The sequence below is a fragment of the Lemur catta genome, unplaced genomic scaffold (assembly GCF_020740605.2).
Source record: "Lemur catta isolate mLemCat1 unplaced genomic scaffold, mLemCat1.pri scaffold_41_ctg1, whole genome shotgun sequence".
Lineage (NCBI taxonomy): Eukaryota > Metazoa > Chordata > Mammalia > Primates > Lemuridae > Lemur > Lemur catta.
In genome coordinates this window covers 1,917,704-1,935,350 of record NW_025423849.1, presented here as the reverse complement: position 1 = coordinate 1,935,350, position 17,647 = coordinate 1,917,704, and the positions used below count along the sequence as shown (strand labels likewise).

Sequence of the window (17,647 nt, the reverse complement as noted above, 5' to 3'; positions counted from 1 at the left end):
TTAATTCTGTTTCTGATGGGTTATAATCACAGGTGTTTAGATTTTCTATAGTAATTTTGAATTGCAAATTTATGTTTGGCAAGACCTGAGTTGAGTATTTCTTCTTCCAAAGGATATTTATATTTGCCTCTGTCCTGTGCCTGATATGAGATCTCTCTGGGATTACAAAATCAATTCCTAGGCTTTGTAGATAAAAAGATAAGTAGTTATTGCATTTACAGTAAATTTCTTAGTGAATTTATTTGTTGAGTCTTAAGTATATTCTACATTTAATTTGATCCTAACTTGGATGTATTCTGAAAGAAATGTGACACATGGCTTAATTTGGTTCTTTAATATTTTGTTTTATTGTATTTTCATTTTAAAATATTTTTAGTAATTCTTAATGTAGCTTACAAATATTTTCATCTTAGTAAACTTTGAGTCATTTTAATAGTAGGTATGATTCTACTCATAAATTTTAGCTTATTTCCAAATTATTGAAACTGTGTGTTATATCTAGGAGTGCCAGGAGTCTGTTGCACTTCAAACTATCTTTATGTCAAATGGGAAAAGCCTTCACTAAGTTTGCATTTCTACACAGAATTATTTTTTGGTGTAATATGAAAATTAAATGTTATGAATAAAATGAAACTGTTTTATGAGAGGGTCAGTTAATTTTACATTTCTGAAGTTTCACGCTAAGGCTGTGTTTCTTTAAAATGTTTTAGTTCAAAGAGTTAAATATAAGGGATATTGTGAATAAAAATACATGTTGTCTTTTTGTTTAATCACATACTTGTAGGAAGAATTATTAAAAAACACTGTCTCATGCTAAATTAAAACATGGCCTCTTGTCTTCCTTCCTCTTTAAGGGAATCATAATAAAAGCTATTGCTTTAGGATAGGATGCACATCTTAGCTGACTAAAAGGTGTATCAGGTTTTGTATGACAGATCGTCTTTCTGCAGGCAACCTATTAACTTCTTTTTCCCCTGTGTTCTTATAAAAACTTAGTGTTGGCTTTTTATGATTGATATCTGAAAAATGTCAAAACATTGATTCTCAGTTGGAAGTTCCTTGTCATAGATTAATCAAAATTGAACATCTGTGGAACAGCATTTCTTTCCCTTTTTTGTTGTTGATTTTTTTTTTTAACTCTCATGAAGGGCCCTTGGGACAGATGGCCCCTTACTGTTGGTTTGATTACCATGATCACCCACAGCTTCAGAGGAGTGCCAAGAAAAGAAATTGCTTTCTTTGTCAAGGTGTTTTCAATTCAATTCTCACCCATTAGCCCTGTTTGGTTAAGTTTGGAATTACTCTATCAGGTGATTGATGAGAGTTTTCATTTTATTATAATAGGTCTTATTTAAAAGGAGTGGAAGTAGTAAAATGATATATCTAACACGGTATGGATTATATGAGATTCTTAGAAGTTTCATTTTCATTACCTTAGTTAGAATTTGCTAATCTATGAGCAAAAAGAGCTTCCTTATTTTGAGTTGTGATGCTAATTTTAGGTTATTCTGGGGAGAAATATTTAGAACGACTAGAATTATCCATTAAGTTGTTTCTATGGTTTGCATTTCAGAAGCACCAAAATTATTTTACAGTAGTAGAAGCAGTTTGATTTTCCAGATGACTCTTTAGAATGAAGATAATCACAATGGGATCATTACATTAGATTTTATTTCTATCACTGCTTATGTACATTTTTAGGATGGTGAACAAATGGACAAATTTCCAAATTTGCTTGCTTTTAAATGTGTACATCATATAAAGCAACAAATAGAAGTGTGATCTCTATTTTTGCAACTGGTTATAAAGTAAAAGATCTTGAAATAATGTTTTCATTTCTATAAGGTTTTTGTGCATGTAAGTCAAACTTAACATGATTATATGAAGAATTATTTTAATTCCAGATTGAGAGGATATTAATTTGAATACTATTAATATTCTTTACAAGGTTTCTTCACATACAGATTTCCAAGTATTGTTCAGAGGAAGTCTGTAAGATTTAGGCCATTGTTTTACAAAAAAAAATTTAAATACTTGTTTTGCTGAAAATATCTTCTTGTAGATAATTAAGTGTGAATGTACTTTAAACTAGTGTCCAGTGAATGACCATTAAAGTCAAAGGTAACCAACCAGAGCAAACTGGGTTTACTTGTGTGGTGCTGTACGTGCAGCGGCGTGTTTCAGAGAGGATGTCCTGCTAGAAGCCGGGATACCTGGATTCCAGTCTTGGCTTCGATAGTTACTAGCTCCAGAACCGCAGGATGAAATATAACTTTCCTAAGTCCGAGTGGTAAAAAGTACCTTTAAGGTCCTTTCTCATTCAGAAAATTCTAAGATTCTATCCATATATAATGAAACTTTTTGTGAAAATACAAAATAAACAAAAGCCTTAAATTTTTTTACATTCACAGATACACCTACTGTGCATTTACCCTTCTGTTGTTCAAATTGGAACTTAATTGCTTAAATTCTACAAAGCAAAGCATTCTAAGAAACCACAGCAAAAAATATTTCCTCACGTATCTGACATGGAAAGGTACAGACAGATGTCTGTCTTGTTTAGATATGGACTGTCAATGTGTCTGTATGTGGCGTACATAGAGGAAATGAATAGCCAGTATATCTTTATGTTCACATAACTAAAGTTCTCCATCAATTATATAGGTCCAGTGTCATAAAACACTCAATTTTGAAATAAAATTCTTTTCTTTGGGATATGGAAGTAGAATTATCCTATTAGTAGACTTACTAGCACAGAAAGGGTTTTAAAAACATTTTGGTAGTGTTTTTCTTTCTAAAAATATTTCCTGCTGTAATTGCTCTGGGTGATGTTTCTTCTTGGCCCTGTGAAGATCTACCTATTGTCAAATAAAAAAATATGTAATAAAGAGAATTTTTAATTATTTATTGCCATATTAGAAAGAATATTTACAATCAGGAAGTATTAAATTCCTTAACATGTGACACATAATGGTAATCGTTGTGAGAGATACATGATCTGTGCTATTAGCTCTCAAAGTCTGGTGCTTAGACGAGTAGTGTCAGTATCACCTGGGAACATGTTAGAAATGCGTTTTCTCAGACCAGCCTCAGAAGTTCTGTGAGTAGGACTCAACAGTGTGGATGTGTAGACATTTCTGTTGCACGCTAAAGTTTGAGAACTGCTGAACTAGACCTTTAAAAGGATACTAAAATTCTATATTCTCATCTACATGTTAGCTTTAAAATAATTTGTACACACATCTGATTATGTTTTATCAAGATTATTTTTAGTCTGAATTTAAGATTTTTCAGCAATGAATTTGTTTTTGTTTTCACTATTGCTTGTAGTCTTAACGTTTGTAATGTTGTTCAGTCTGTAATATTGTGTTTTTTTTATTACTGCTTTGTCAGAATGAGTGATATTTTTCCATCAATGCTGTAAATCTGTGTTTTGCTGGGGTACATGCAAGGAAAAATGGCATGGTGTTGGTTCTCTGGCTTTCTGGTTTCGCCAAGGTCATTTGTGGCCCTAAATGATTGAGATACTTCCTGAAATCCTTTTTTGCAATCAGGCTGAATATAAAATTACAATGATTAGTGGGTTTGAAAACTACTTTGCAGATGTAATAAAAATTATAATTTTAACTGTAGTTATTAAACTTCGTGCTTTTCAGGCTTTTTCATATACTAGCACATGTAGAAAATGATAGTTACATAGGATACTTGGATAAGCAGATGAGACACTGTTCTTTTAAAATCAACTTAGAGAAGTGGAGAAGGAAGTTGATTCGCTATTTTTCAATACCTGCGTCTGATCACAGACGGAAAGCATTGTGTTACTCATAGGTAGAAGACCAGAAGTTAAGCTGCCTAATTTCATAATTCTACTTATGCTTCCATTTATTTATTTCATCTTATTTCTCAATCCTACAGTCTTCATATATATGTAGTATACCTTCAACTGAAAATAGCTGTTTTAAAATGTATTTGCATGTTTTGGTGGCAGAGAGCTTCCTACTAAACAAAAAAAATGAGCAACTTTTACACAAAACTCTTATTTTTGTACCACAACAGATTTACTTAGATTTATGGCTTTCTCTTCTGTTTTTCCTGTAACAATGGCACACGTCCTCCAGCTTCTGTCTAAGGCTCGTCTCACCGTCCTGACCAGGATTCCAGCCCTGGCTGTGTTCTCAGGGATCTTAGGCTCTTTCTTTCTCTGGTGCTCTGCTAGCTCATCACTTCCTGTCAGCCTTTAAACATGTGCAAGTCTGTGCCCGTCTGAAATTAAAACACAACAAATCTGTCACACTTAACCTTTCTACCCACCTTTACTTTCTTCTGCCTTTTATAGCCTTTCTTAAATAAATTGCCTCCATACAGTCTCTCTTTCCTCACACTCTTTCCATAATCTTAAATCTGCATCCTTCTTCCTGCCTTTTAATTGAAGCCCATCTGACTGTGGCTGTATGTCTTTAAATACAGTTGCAGTTCTTCAGTTGTCACTTTTCAATGTTTGCAGCATTTTTGAGGATTTCTTTTAGATGCACTCTGTTCCCTTGACTTCGTGACAACACACACTCCAGCTGCATTCACCATACCTTTCTGGTGGTTCTTCCTCACCTGGTTTGTGCCATGTCTGCTTCAGTGGCTTTCCTTGCCAATCCGGCTTCATCTCTTGACGTTGTCTCCCTCCCAATCTACATTCTAGATATATTAGATTTTTTTTCAGTTTCTAAAATGTGTTCTGTTTTCTTGTAACCTCCAAGACTTCATGCATATTGGTTCTCCACTCAGTAGCATTTTCCCTTGCCCACTGTATGGCACAAATCATCATTTTCTTATCTAACCTGAGTGTCAATTTTCCTGTCCTTTCCTTCTGAAGTCCTGTAGTGGCTCTCTAAATTAGGTTAGATTTCCTTTTTATGTGCTCCTGCAGCATCCTATGCAGCTAGTACCATAAAATTTTACTGTATTATATGTTTTGATGCTTCTCTTTTCTATGAGTGGTAAGGACTCTGCTTTGTTCACCATTGTATCCCTACAGGTGAAAGAACAAAAATCACACATTTTCTTTAATGATTTCTGCTCATTTATGTTTAGAAGACCTCATTCCTTCATTAGTCGTGTTTTTTGACGTTATTAAGCCAGTGACTCTTCAAGTTGAGTTGAAGTGTTTCTACCTGATAACCGTGCCTGAGACAAAGCTTTGAACAACTAGGTTTCCTCCATGGGTGTCGTAGGTCAGTGCCCGGCAGGGACTTTTCCCGTTTCTTTAGTACCGCATAGCTTTTTCAATGAAATGAATTGAACTTAAGTTAAATGTGCCACAAAAATGTATGAATTATTGGAAATTATTTAAAGTAAGTATTCTTTACATCTCAATTAAGAAAGCTCCAGGCTCTGACATTAGCTAGCTGTATGGCTAAGACAAACTCCTCATTGTTTTGACTTTAATTTCCTCACACTAAAGTTCTGATTCTACAATGTAGGTAAATCAAGTACAGAAAGCTATAATCATGCAAAACACTAATAGGATACATTCTACCTTTTCAAAAGTAGTCTCTGATTTGCAATTTTACAAATGTGTGATTTTAAAGATATTGTATATTTCATCATTGAATTCTACAGAATTAAATAAATATTATTCACTTATGAAAATTACAAACTTCTTCCTGCATAATTTTATAGTGAAGTAGAATCACATTAGTATTCTAAGTAATTTTAACTTTTGTTTTTAATTAAGGGCCAGAAAATGTGAAATATCTGATTGGGAAAGAAAAGAATATACTGCTGAATTTATCTTACTTTACATTTTAAAAAACCCTTAATGGATTTGGAATCTTTGTGATGGTGGCACACAAATCATACTTTAAATATTCACCTTCCAAATTTACTAATTTAATAAAAATTTGTATTTTTTTTACTACACTGTAACATTTCTTATTAAAATAAGAAATATTTATGTCAAAATGAAGTTATATATTTTTATCGTTACTTGGTTTCTAGATTGTTGGCGGCAAAGTTTTTTTTTAAATTAAGATATGGAGTCTCTTTTGAATTACTAGTAGACGTTAGCAAGAAGGAAACGCAGTGTGTATCAGTCATCACTGGCAGCGATTATTCCCACCAGCGGTTCTCATCCTTTCACTCATAAAATCAGCATAAAATTGACCTAATATTGCCAGATCAGATTGAGTATCTGGAAAGTAATCCTCAGGGAACAGAAAATTCGGTCTTTGTGCATAAAGTTGTAGAATCGGATTATTTTTTTCAGAGCTCTTTTGTTTCTTCCTTTGCAGTACTTCTGAAAAGTTGCCACAAAGATGCATCAGATGTGCTCTAAATCTAATCACATAGGCAGGAACCAAGTTAATCCATCTCAAAATATGGATGCACATGATTATAATAAAGTTTTGAGTGCTGAAGGATAAAATTCATTTAATGAGAAGAAAAGGATATTTTCCACTTCGTGATGAAACCAGTAGATGCTATTTTCATGTATTTACTTGTTTTCCCTGTGTGGAAAAGCAGAATGTACAGAAAAAACTGGTGGAGTAAGAGATGAGGAAAAGCGAGACAGGAAAACACACTTAGGTAAATGCTGCAAACAGTACAGGCAGACGGTAAGGGCTGCACAGCAACGTGTAAGAAACTTGTCACAAACATTTTCTCAAATGAGAACTACAAAGTTGAGTTGTTTAGAAGGGTTGTTTGAAATATTCACAGTGAAACCTCTTAATTCCATTGTTTATGAGAACATTATGTAACATTTCTGCATTATGATTTGTTTACGTGGCTATTAGTTATTGTAGTAATTTATCAAGGTAGTAACTTTTGTTTCCTATTTGATGGAGATTCCATCATATACTTTTGTCTTATGAGATTTAGATCTTAGCATCTACCATTTTGCTAAAATTGCCACATATGTATATTTTTTCCAACTGGGAACATAGTTATCCACAGGACATTAATGTTTGAGTATTTTATGGTGATGAATAATGCATTTCAAATTTATTTTAGAAATGGAAACATTTTGTTTTACATGAGGACATAATCATTTAATATTACCTTTATAAGTTTGTAATACATTATTTTCATATAAGATGTTTTAAATGATTTATTTATGTTAACTTATATGGGAACTTTTTACTCCTTAATAAGTAAAAAGTTTAATTCTAGAAAGCATGCTTTTTTTTAAGTTAAAATATTTGAAAAATATTCTGTTAAATAAAAACACAGGAGGAAGTAGCTCATGCTAAAAATGTTGCTAGACATTTATTAAAGTTTGGAATTAAAACTTTTGAAATTATACATCCTTAAATAATATTTCTTAAAAAGCAATATGGAGTAGTAGAAATAAACTGTAGATTTCCATTGGTTGAGTACCTGGAGTGTGGATCTTTGGTCCACCAGGGCCTTTTCCTTGGAGTGGAGTTCGAACCCTGTCATATAGGTTGTACTTGTTGTTCATATTTTATCTTGGGCTTTCAAAGGTTTTTGTCAGAAGTAATAATCTATTATTAAACACTATCCTTTTAAGAGACATTTAAAGTATTCAGAAGTTTTTGACAAAATTAAAAAATAAGTGTATGACCAACATATTTATTAGTGATTATTACAACTAAAACTTCACTTTCTTATGCTAAACAGAAGAGAAGTATTGTGAGAAATAAAGAAAACAAAAAGCTGATGTGAATATTTATAAAGCAATATTGATTTATATAAATTACCAAATTACTAGCTATATTAGAAAAATTTCTCTGAACTGTCCTGCAAATACCAACTGTATTTTAAATAAGCTGCCTTATACCTGCCTGCCAACTCACCTATTACTGCAAAGTCTAGGACTCTTAAAGCCAATATGAAGCAAACATTATTACAATTTTTGTAAATTTTTATTGGGGATTTTAAATGGAAATTTAAGCTGTATATTTTAGACTAGTCCCTGAGGGCTATAATGTATGTGATTACATGTTTACCACATTTAAAATTTTCTTTTCAAATTAAAACCAATATTTTTGTAAGCATAGTTAAAATTGAAAATTCAAAGTTCAGAATCTTTATGACATGTAAATAAAAAAGTGAGTTGCTAAAAGAAATACAGTAATGGTTTTTGATGGCCTAAGTTACTAATTTCATTTGTTGTATTCCAAAGGTCATTAAAACCCTTAAAAGTTCAACATATTTAACTCAATCAAGGAAAAGAAGTGAACCTCATCAACTGTAAATGTCTCAAGAGAAATTTAAAAATTATAATTAAAGTAGCTTTGACAATTTTAAGAGTATTTAACCAGGACTGTTGCTTTAAATGTGTTCTTTTGCCTCTGTTTAAGGATGTGTGTCAATTATTTACAGATCCTGTGGTTTTGTGGAAATTCCCAGAGGACTTTGGAGACCAGGTTGGAACCACATAATTTTTTGTAAAAAATTTAAAATTGAAATATTACAATTACTCCTACTCTTGCTGCTGCTGCAGCTGCTACTACACTACACATAAGTAGCTATAATTATTTTCTCTTGATCAACTGTGAGGAAAAATCTTTGTCAGGTAATTCTAACATTTCTGTCAACTTGATGTTGGAATCTCTTGATTATCTTTTTTCTTTCATTTTGAGATCTTCCTAGTTCTTGGTATAATAAGGGATTTTCAACTGAAACGTGGACATTTTTGTATTACATTACAAGACTTGGATCTTTTTTAGCTCTTTTAATTGGCTTCCTTTCTTGGGTACTACCTCATCACCAGCAGGTGGGGGTAGAAGTCCAGATTCCTCACTCGGCCTCCACTGACAGGTGAGAGGGATTCTTGTTACTGCTGGGTGGGGATGAACATGTTCTAGTGCCCTTCCCCGTGGTCTCCCCTGACACAGTAGCAGGGGCAGAAGAGCTCACTACCCAGTCAGCAGAAAGCCCCAGCACCCTACTTGGTCTTCTCTGACACCCCCTCTGTGGGGGTGTTGGTGTGCCTTGTTAGCCTTGCCAGGGTGGAAGTTTAGGCTCCCCATTTGGCCTTTACTGGTGTGGGCCATAGTTTTTGCTGTGATGCTTGGGTAGAGGAGAGTGGTTATTGTGTAAGAGTTTTCTCTCTTGTTCAGCTGCCCCTTTCCTGGTCCTGTAGCTTCTAGAGGGAGCAGGCTTTTGTTGGGACTTTTTTCATCTGTACCCATTGGCATTTCTCAGTTACCAGCTTGTTCTCCTTCAAGTCTGAGATATATGAGGCAAAAGGAAAACCCAGGGAACTCACCACCATAGCATCCCTCAGGCTGTGAAGTCCCTGGCCCGTCTGCCTTTTTCTCTCTCCCATGCAGCGTCATCTTTTTATGTATATGTGCAATCCGCCACATCTCTTACGCTCTCTTTCACATGTTCTGTCTTCAACTCTCTATAATATATAAACACACACACATATATAGTATCTAGGGTTTTTAGTTGTACTTAATGAGTGAAACAGGGAAAACTACTTATCCATCGTCCTGGAAGCAGAAGTCCACCTTGGCTTTAAGGGTAGTTTTTGTACATCAAATGGTACATTAGGTTGTTTTCATGCCCCCCATCCCCCAGCCTGTGCATATAGGACCCCATTGCTTCTGACCTTTGGAGTCTAGACACCGAGTTTCTTTGTGGGGAATTTTTCCTTTTTTTTTTTTAATTGCTTTTACAGCCTTTGTCTTTGGTCTGCAGTTTCACAATTACGTATTTATGTATGGATTCTTATTTATTCACATGATTCAATGTTATTTTTTATTCTAACAATCCTTTAATTTTCATTCTATAAAATTTTCACCCATTAATTCTTTTAATGTTGTCTCTCTACCCCCATTCTCCTATTTCTTTTTTTAATTCCAAAATGCCTTTTAGACCCTTTCCTTCAATCCTCCCCATCTCTTAAGTTCTCTATCATATGTTCTATCTTGAACTCTCTATACTGGCGCCTGGTAATTTCCTCCAGTTTCTATTCTAATTCACTACTTCTCTCTTCAGTCTTGCCCACTTTGCTTTCTAACATATCCATTGAGTAATTTTAATTACTGTAATTTTTATTTGTAGATATTCTAGATTCTATTAATAGAAATCTATTAATTCTTTCAAGACATCCTATTCTTTTTTTTTTAGGATTCACTTCCTTTTTTATGGTATTGATCATATTGAAGATACTTTATCAGGTTGTTCTTTTTTGTGTGTTTTGCTTTGTTTTGAGACAAGGTCTTTGTCTCCCAAGCTGAAGTGTGGTGCCACTATCGTAGCTCACTGCATCCCCAAACTTCTGGTCTCGAGCAGTCCTCCTGCCTCAGGCTCCCCAGTAGCTGGGTCTACAGGTGCGAGTCTACAAGTGTGCACCACTGTGCCTAGCTAATTTTTTTTATTTTTTGTAGAACAAGGTCTTGCTGTGTTGCCCAGGCTGGTCTCAAACTCCCGGCCTCAAGCGACCCTCCTGCCTCAGCCTCTGAAATTGCTGGCATTACAGGTGTGAACCAGCACACCCAGCCTATCGAGTTGTTCTTTTATTGAAATCTTGAAGGACTAAAGTATAGTCTGGCTGATTCACTCCTGGTGGCTTGTTTCCTTGAGTGTTTTGTGGTCTTACGTTTATTTTTGAAGCAGCGGTGCGTGTGGGGATTGTGTGTGTTGGGTGAGGATATGTCCTTCCAGAGTGATCTGCGTTTGCTTCTTCTGGGCATCTCAGTGATACTCCTTTCTAGAGCCACCTTTATTTTTGCTAATTTCCTAACTTGGGGGTTCATTGTCCACATGGTTATTTAAATTTGAATCCCAAGCCTACTTGTGGTACCAGCCCATAATTAATTTTCAAAGGGGAATGTTTATCCCATTCTGCTGAGAGAGCAGGCAGAGTCAGGGAAGATTCCTTGCCTGCCTGAGCTAGTGAGTGTGCTTTTGTTTTTCATCTCACCCTTTCACTTCTGGCCTAACCCTGAAGAAAACTCAGATTCAGTTCCGTACTCTCTCTGTCACATGGACACCAGCTCTTGTCCCATCCCAAACAGACACTAAAGCCAATCTCAGTCTAGCAGCCCCCCACCCAAGGCCCTCATTGCTTTTTTCAGTTTCTTCTCTGTTCTAAGCGTCTGAAGATTTCCTAAAAGCTCAGCTATGCATTTTTAAAGTATGATATACTTTATCTAGCATTTTTATGTATTAATATTTGATCCCAAAAGGTTTTCAAACCAAAAGATTTTATATTTACTCTAAATAATTATCTTTTTGTTTGCTTATTAGTTTTTATTTTTAATTATTATGGATATATAATAAGCAGTTGCACATATTTATGGGATACATGTGATATTTTGATACAAACATATAATGTGTAACATTTGAGCTACAACTGCAGTCTCCATCCCCTGGGCCATGGACTGGTACTGGAATGTGGCCTGTCACTAACCAGGCTACACAGCAGGAGGTGATTGGCTGGAGGAAGAGCCAGCAAAGCTCCATCTGTATTTGCAGCAGCCAACCATCACTGCCCAGTGCCCGCATCACTGCCTGAGCTCCATGACATATTTGTAAATATGGTAATTATATATCTTTTGTCCAGCAAGGTACAGTTCAATAGATATATTACCCTTTGGCTAGTTGAGACTATGATGCAAGCTGGATAGTAATAATAATAGAGTATATTTAAGCAAAATTACCATAGCAGAAAATGATGATTTTTTTTTTTATGAGACAGAGTCTTGCTCTGTCACCCAGGCTAGAGTGCTGTAGCATCAGCCTAGCTCACAGCAACCTCAAACTCCTGGGCTTAAGAAATCTCCTGCCTCAGCCTCCCAGGAAGCTGGGACTACAGGCTTACACCAGGACACTTGGCTTATTTTTTCTATTTTTAGTAGAGATGGGGTCTCACTCTTGCTCAGGCTGGTCTCCAACTCTTGAGCTCAAGTGATCCTCCCACCTCAGCCTCCCAGAGTGCTAGGATTACAGGCATGAGCCACCACACCTGGCCTGGAACAAATATTTCTTAAAGTCCATGCTTAGCTATATGAATAGTTTAAGTTCCAGGATTACACGGATTTGTGAAATTCATTTTTCTGTGTACCTATGTACAGAAACATTTGAATCTTTAAACTGTGTTATACATTGTTCTTTTTCTCTCTTAAGACATGCTATTGCCTACATGTTGCCAGCTTCTTGACCTGGTTTTCTTCTTCTCTTTACAACTTATACAATGTATTGGGCTTTATTTCTTAAATAGAAGAGGGTCTTGAACAAAACTCAGAAATTCCAATATTTGGGCTGGGCACAGTGCCTCACGCCTGTAATCCTAACACTCTGGGAGGCTGAGGCGGGAGGATCGCTTGAGGTCAGGAGTTCGAGACCAGCCTGAGCAAGAGCTAGAACCCCATTTATACTAAAAATAGAAAGAAATTATCTGGACAGCTAAAAATATATATATAGAAAAAAATTAGCCAGGCATGGTGGCACATGCCTGTAGTCCCAGCTACTCAGGAGGCTGAGGCAGGAGGGTCGCTTAAGCCCAGGAGTTTGAGGTTGCTGTGACCTAGGCTGACACCACGGCACTCACTCTAGCTGGGCAACAGAGCGAGACTCTGTCTCAAAAAAAAAAAAAAAAAAGAAATTCCAATATTCTTGTTAGTCTGACGAGCTTGACCATTTTCCCTTCAATTTCTTGGGTTGTAAAAGTACTCAATGTAAATGATTAAGCCTGGCATGCATTATTTATTTGTTTGTTTATTTTTATTATGGCAAAATATAGGTAACATAAAATATACATTTTATGTGTACAGTTCATTGGCATTAAGTACAGTCACATTGTTGTACAGATGTCACCACCATCCACCTCTAGAGCTTTTTCATCTTCCAAACTGCTGCTCATCCCCATTAGGCAGCAGTTTTCCACTCTCCCTCCTCCTGCTCCTGGCAACCACAGTTCTTCTTTGTGTCTCTGTGAGTTTGACTCTCATTTAAGTATTTGTCCTTTTGTGACTGGCTTATTTCACTTAGCACAGTGTCTTCAGGGTTCATCCATGTTGTAGCATGTGTCAGAATTTCTTTCCTTTTTAGGGCTGAATAATACTCTGTTGTGTGGATATACCACATTTTGTTTATCCATTCATCCTGCTGACATAATCCTAACAGCACTATTCTTTGAGTTCAATTGCCTGTAACCATCTGAATATCATGAGAAGTTGAATAGGGTTCACCTCTGAGTGATGATGAATATAGTTCTTAAGAAACAGGCAGGGCTCAGTGGCTTATGCCTGAAATCTCAGCACTTTGGGAGGCCAAGGCAGGAGGATTGCTTGAGGTCAGGAGTTCAAGAACAGCCTGAACATCATAGCAAGAGCCCACCCCCATCCCCTACAAAAAATAAAAAAAATATTAGCCAGGTGTGATGGCATGCACCTGTAATCCCAGCTTCTTAGGAGGCTGAGGCAGAAGGATCACTTGAACCCAGGAATTTGAGGTTGCAGTGAACCCACTGCATTCTAGCCTGGGCAGCAGAGCCAGACACTGTCCCAGAGTGACAGGGCTGGGCCAAATGTCAGGAAAGAAACAGACTATTGGAGCTTAATGTGGGGAGGGAAGGTAGCCAAGGTTAGGGAGTGTTTGATCTGGAAAAGGAGGAGCGAACAAGGGAGCCAGGACTATGGAGCAGGATGTTCCAGGCCACACAACGAGCTGGGCAGCAGTGGGGCTTGGTGGTGGTGAGTCAGGATCGTGGGTGAGGGCTGGGCTCGGCAGTGGAGTGAAAGGGAGAGGGAGTTGGTGTTCTCCTAAACACTTCGGTTACTGTGCTAAGCAGAACGCAAGTTCTTTGCTAACCAGAAAAAGTGAAGTGACTCACCAAGGAAGGTTAAGTCTCCGGTGGCCTGGCACAGTGGGCGGGGGGACAGCCTGAGCACAGGGCTGGCTTTGAGGACTTGGGCTGCCCTGGAGAAGGACTAAGGCCCGCGAGGCAGCGGGGTAGCTGCCAGGCGACCGCAGCGTGGGGGCAGAGGCCTGGCGGTGGTTGGGTGCGGAGGGTGCAGGTGACAGGGGAAGGCGTGCCTGGAGCAGGATGTGTGGGGTGTGAGGGATGGGACTTGGCCGGAGATCGAACGTGGAGGTGGACAAAAAGGAGTCGAGGATAAACGTGGGGGTGATTTGCTGTGGAGCCTGGGCGGGGAGTGATGCCCCTTCCTAGGCCAGCATGGGCCTGGAGGGAGGGACCAAAAGGAATTCTGTCTTGTAAATGTGAAGTCTGCCGTGTTTATCAGGCAGTCTCATGGCAGTGTGGGGGCATCAGTGGGGTCTTAGTGAAGCAGTCTGAGCTGGAGACAAAATTGGAGTCGAATGTCACCAGGAAAGAGAGGCCAGGACCCACGCAGTGGAGCTGCAGTCCCCACAGGGCAGATTGAGAGGGTCCGGCGCTGGGGTGGCGGTGGCCGGCAGGTGCGAGACCCGGAGATGGCGAGCCGCAAAGGCGGGGTGGACGAGGACAGGAGTGGCCACTAGTTTTGGGCACACGGAGCTGGGGGACCTCGGCAGGCTGCTGCGGAGAGTGTCAGAGACGGAGCCAGGGCGGGCGCAGCAGAGAAGGCGGTGGAGGCAGGGCTGAGGACTGCGGGCGGCCGGAGGGAGAGTCGCCGACAGGACCGCCAGCATGTTTTTGGTTGGTGTTTTAGGATGGTAGGTGCCAGGGCCACCTCTATTTTGCTGATAGGAAAAAGATACAGCAAAGGGGGAGAGATGGGTAATGCGGGGAGAAAGCGTGTTACTGAGAGAGAACAGTCCCGCGAGTGTGCGCAGGGCACGGGGCCGGGGATCGGTCTCCTGTCTGGTGATGGGCAGCGGTGACCGTGGATCCTGGCCGGGAGATGAGGCGGTTCCCATCTGAGGACATCCCTGTTCCCTAGAAGAGGTGGAGGGGACTCTGGGGAGCCCGCCTGGGCTTGGCGGTGGCTCTTCTGCCTGCAGATGCCTCGCCCTCCTCAGGAGTCTCAGGGCGAGGTCCACTCGTGGCTGCTTCGGCCCTGAGAGAGCGTCCTCCTGTCCCAGGCCGGCCTCCCCACCTCCTGTCGTTCCTGTGACCTGGTTTCAGACAGCACAGCTCCCCACACGTGTGTTCAGTGTCTTTCAAACGTTTCTATATTAGAACAACGTCTGCCCTGTGTTGTGGTTCACAAAGCAAACGTGGGTGTTTTTGTGGGAAGATGGTATTTAGTAGTGAGGGTCTCAGCTGGTTGGAAGTAAAGCCAGTGTCACTCTTCCAGGTCCGTGACAAGAAATTACTACAGAGGCGCAGCCGGGGTGCTCCTTGTCTGCGACATCACCAGGTGATGCCAGCTCCCAGGGTAGAGGAGGCCGCCCAGCACCGCGTCTGCAGCCCGGCCCTGGCAAGGCGCCCTGTGTGCCGTGTGTGCCGTGTGCTGTGGGTGCCCGGGCAGGCAGTGAGGCTGTCACCCAGGTGTCGGGCAGGCGGTGAGGCCGTCACCCAGGTGCCCGGGGCAGGCGGTGCAGCCGTCACCCAGGTGCCCGGGGCAGGCGGTGCAGCCGTCACCCAGGAAGCCCCTTACTTCCATCTGGATCTGAGAGGTCTTGGAACGAGCCCCCACCACTACTTTACCACGTAGAGAAACATGTTTACAAGGTTTTAGGTAGATAAAGCAATTTTTCATGTTTCATTACATTTCTTAACATGATGCCTGGACACTTTCCTCAAGGTTCACGAAGCTTTCTGTGTGGTGAGTTCTTAGAAGTGAGTTACTCTGGGTGGAGATTGCCTGGGTTCCAGTCCTGGTCCCGTTACCAGCTGGTAACAGGTGCTTCAGCCGCCTGGACCTTGGTTCCCTGGTCCGTAGATGAAGGTGATAATAATCATGTCATCCTCGTGAGGTTATTGGAGGTTTAAATTAAGTTAACGTGAAACATTTATATTGTAGCTATTAGCTACCTATGGCAATTTAAATGAAATTAAATAAAGTAAAAAATTTAGTTCCTCAGTTGCACTGGCCACGTTTCAAGTGCTCAGGGTCCACGTGTGGCTGGTGCCTTCTGTGTTGGACAGTGCAGGTTAGAGAACATTCCTGCCCTGAAGAAATCCCGTCAGATAACCCTGACCTCAGTGTTTGCCAGCACAGACCTAGAAAGGTGTCGTCTAAACGGTATCATCAGGGGTTCCTTCCAGGTGGGAACCAGTTCAGTGAGGAGACATCACCCGGCTGCTTCCCTGCTCCAGGCTGTGTCCTCAGAGCTGGGTGCTCTGCGAGAAGGCAGGCAGCTCCCGGCCCAGCCCGCGCTGCGCTTGCCCGGTGAGAGGCTCAGATGTGAAGTCATCAATCAGGGTATCAAAGTGTCATGGTCAGAAATTTGTCCTTAGACACATGAGAGCTGGAAACAGCAGGTTTGAGAGTGGGTCCTGGAGTCAGCAAGGTCCTGGCTTTACCACTGGCTGCTGTGTGACTTTAGGCAACTTAATTAATCTCTCTGGGCCTCAGGTTTCTCATGGAAAAGGGGGGGAAATAGCAGTCCATCACAGAGTCCTTATAAAGCGTCAGTGTGATAAATTCCTACAAAACAACCCTGCCAGCACGTTGCAGGGTTGACTCGGTGGCAGCCATCAGCTGTCATCTTGCTCACCAGTCAATGTCTGGACTGTGCCTGGCACATACTAAGAGCTCAACAGATATTCATAAAAAAAAGGAAGGAAATTCTGTTTCCTTTTGCTTGAGCAAACAAAAAACAACAAACTCTCTGGCTTATTGTCTCATTTTTCTGGAAACAAAATGAAAGAGACCCTGGGAGTGTGTCATGTACTTGGTGCATTCAGGTTATGTGAGTTACCTTAAAGGTGTTGTTGCCATTACCTCAAAACGTTGAAAAGCAGTGTGAGTAGTGAGAATGACTAGAAAGAGTTGCTAGCTTTATAAAATGCATGTATTATTTTCACAATCTTACATTACGCAGCCGAGAAACCTACAATGCGCTTACTAATTGGTTAACAGATGCCAGAACGCTAGCGAGTCAGAACATTGTGATCATCCTCTGTGGAAACAAGAAGGACCTGGATGCAGATCGCGAAGTTACGTTCATAGAAGCCTCCAGATTTGCTCAAGAAAATGGCAAGTGACCTTTTATCTCTTACTGTTTTTCAAATGACAAATTTGGGGGGTAACAACATTTCTTTGAGTTTAAAACATCTATTGGAGTTTCAAGGTTATATTTAGGAAATGTAGAATTTGAGATTGTTTTTACTATAAATTTAGACTTATTTAGTGTATTTTCAGTATATTGCATTCTGCCTACAAAAGTTACTATGATGATAAAAGCAAATCTATTAACATTCATATGACTTTTTAGTATTAGATCTTTGAATATTAGAGATCTTGGGTTAAAGTGAAATTTATTTATTTATATATATGCGGGGGGGGGCAATGGACACACACACACACACACACACACACACACACACACACACACACACACACACACACACACACACACACACACACACACACACACACACACACACACACACACACACACACACACACACACACACACACACACACACACACACACACACACACACACACACACACACACACGTCTCTCTCTGTTGCCCGGGCTGGAGTGCAGTGGCATAATCATAGCTCACTACAACCTCAAACTCCTGGGCTCAAGCAATCTTTCTGCCTCAGCCTCC

At 39.7% G+C, this 17,647-nt stretch overlaps 1 long non-coding RNA gene across 5 annotated transcripts in view; it reads left to right on the top strand.

Annotated features, from left to right (window-relative positions):
• The window catches only part of LOC123629756, a 32,914-nt gene extending 15,853 nt beyond the window's left edge, over positions 1–17,061 (top strand). For 4 of the 5 annotated variants that reach the window (XR_006732212.1, XR_006732214.1, XR_006732213.1 and 1 more), the window contains 2 exons: positions 8,341–8,384; positions 16,947–17,061. This is a non-coding gene — a long non-coding RNA (uncharacterized LOC123629756). Of the gene's footprint in view, positions 1–8,340; positions 8,385–16,908 lie in introns of all 5 variants that reach the window. The other variant, XR_006732211.1, reaches the window with a different exon arrangement.
• The last annotated feature ends 586 nt before the right edge of the window (positions 17,062–17,647 follow it).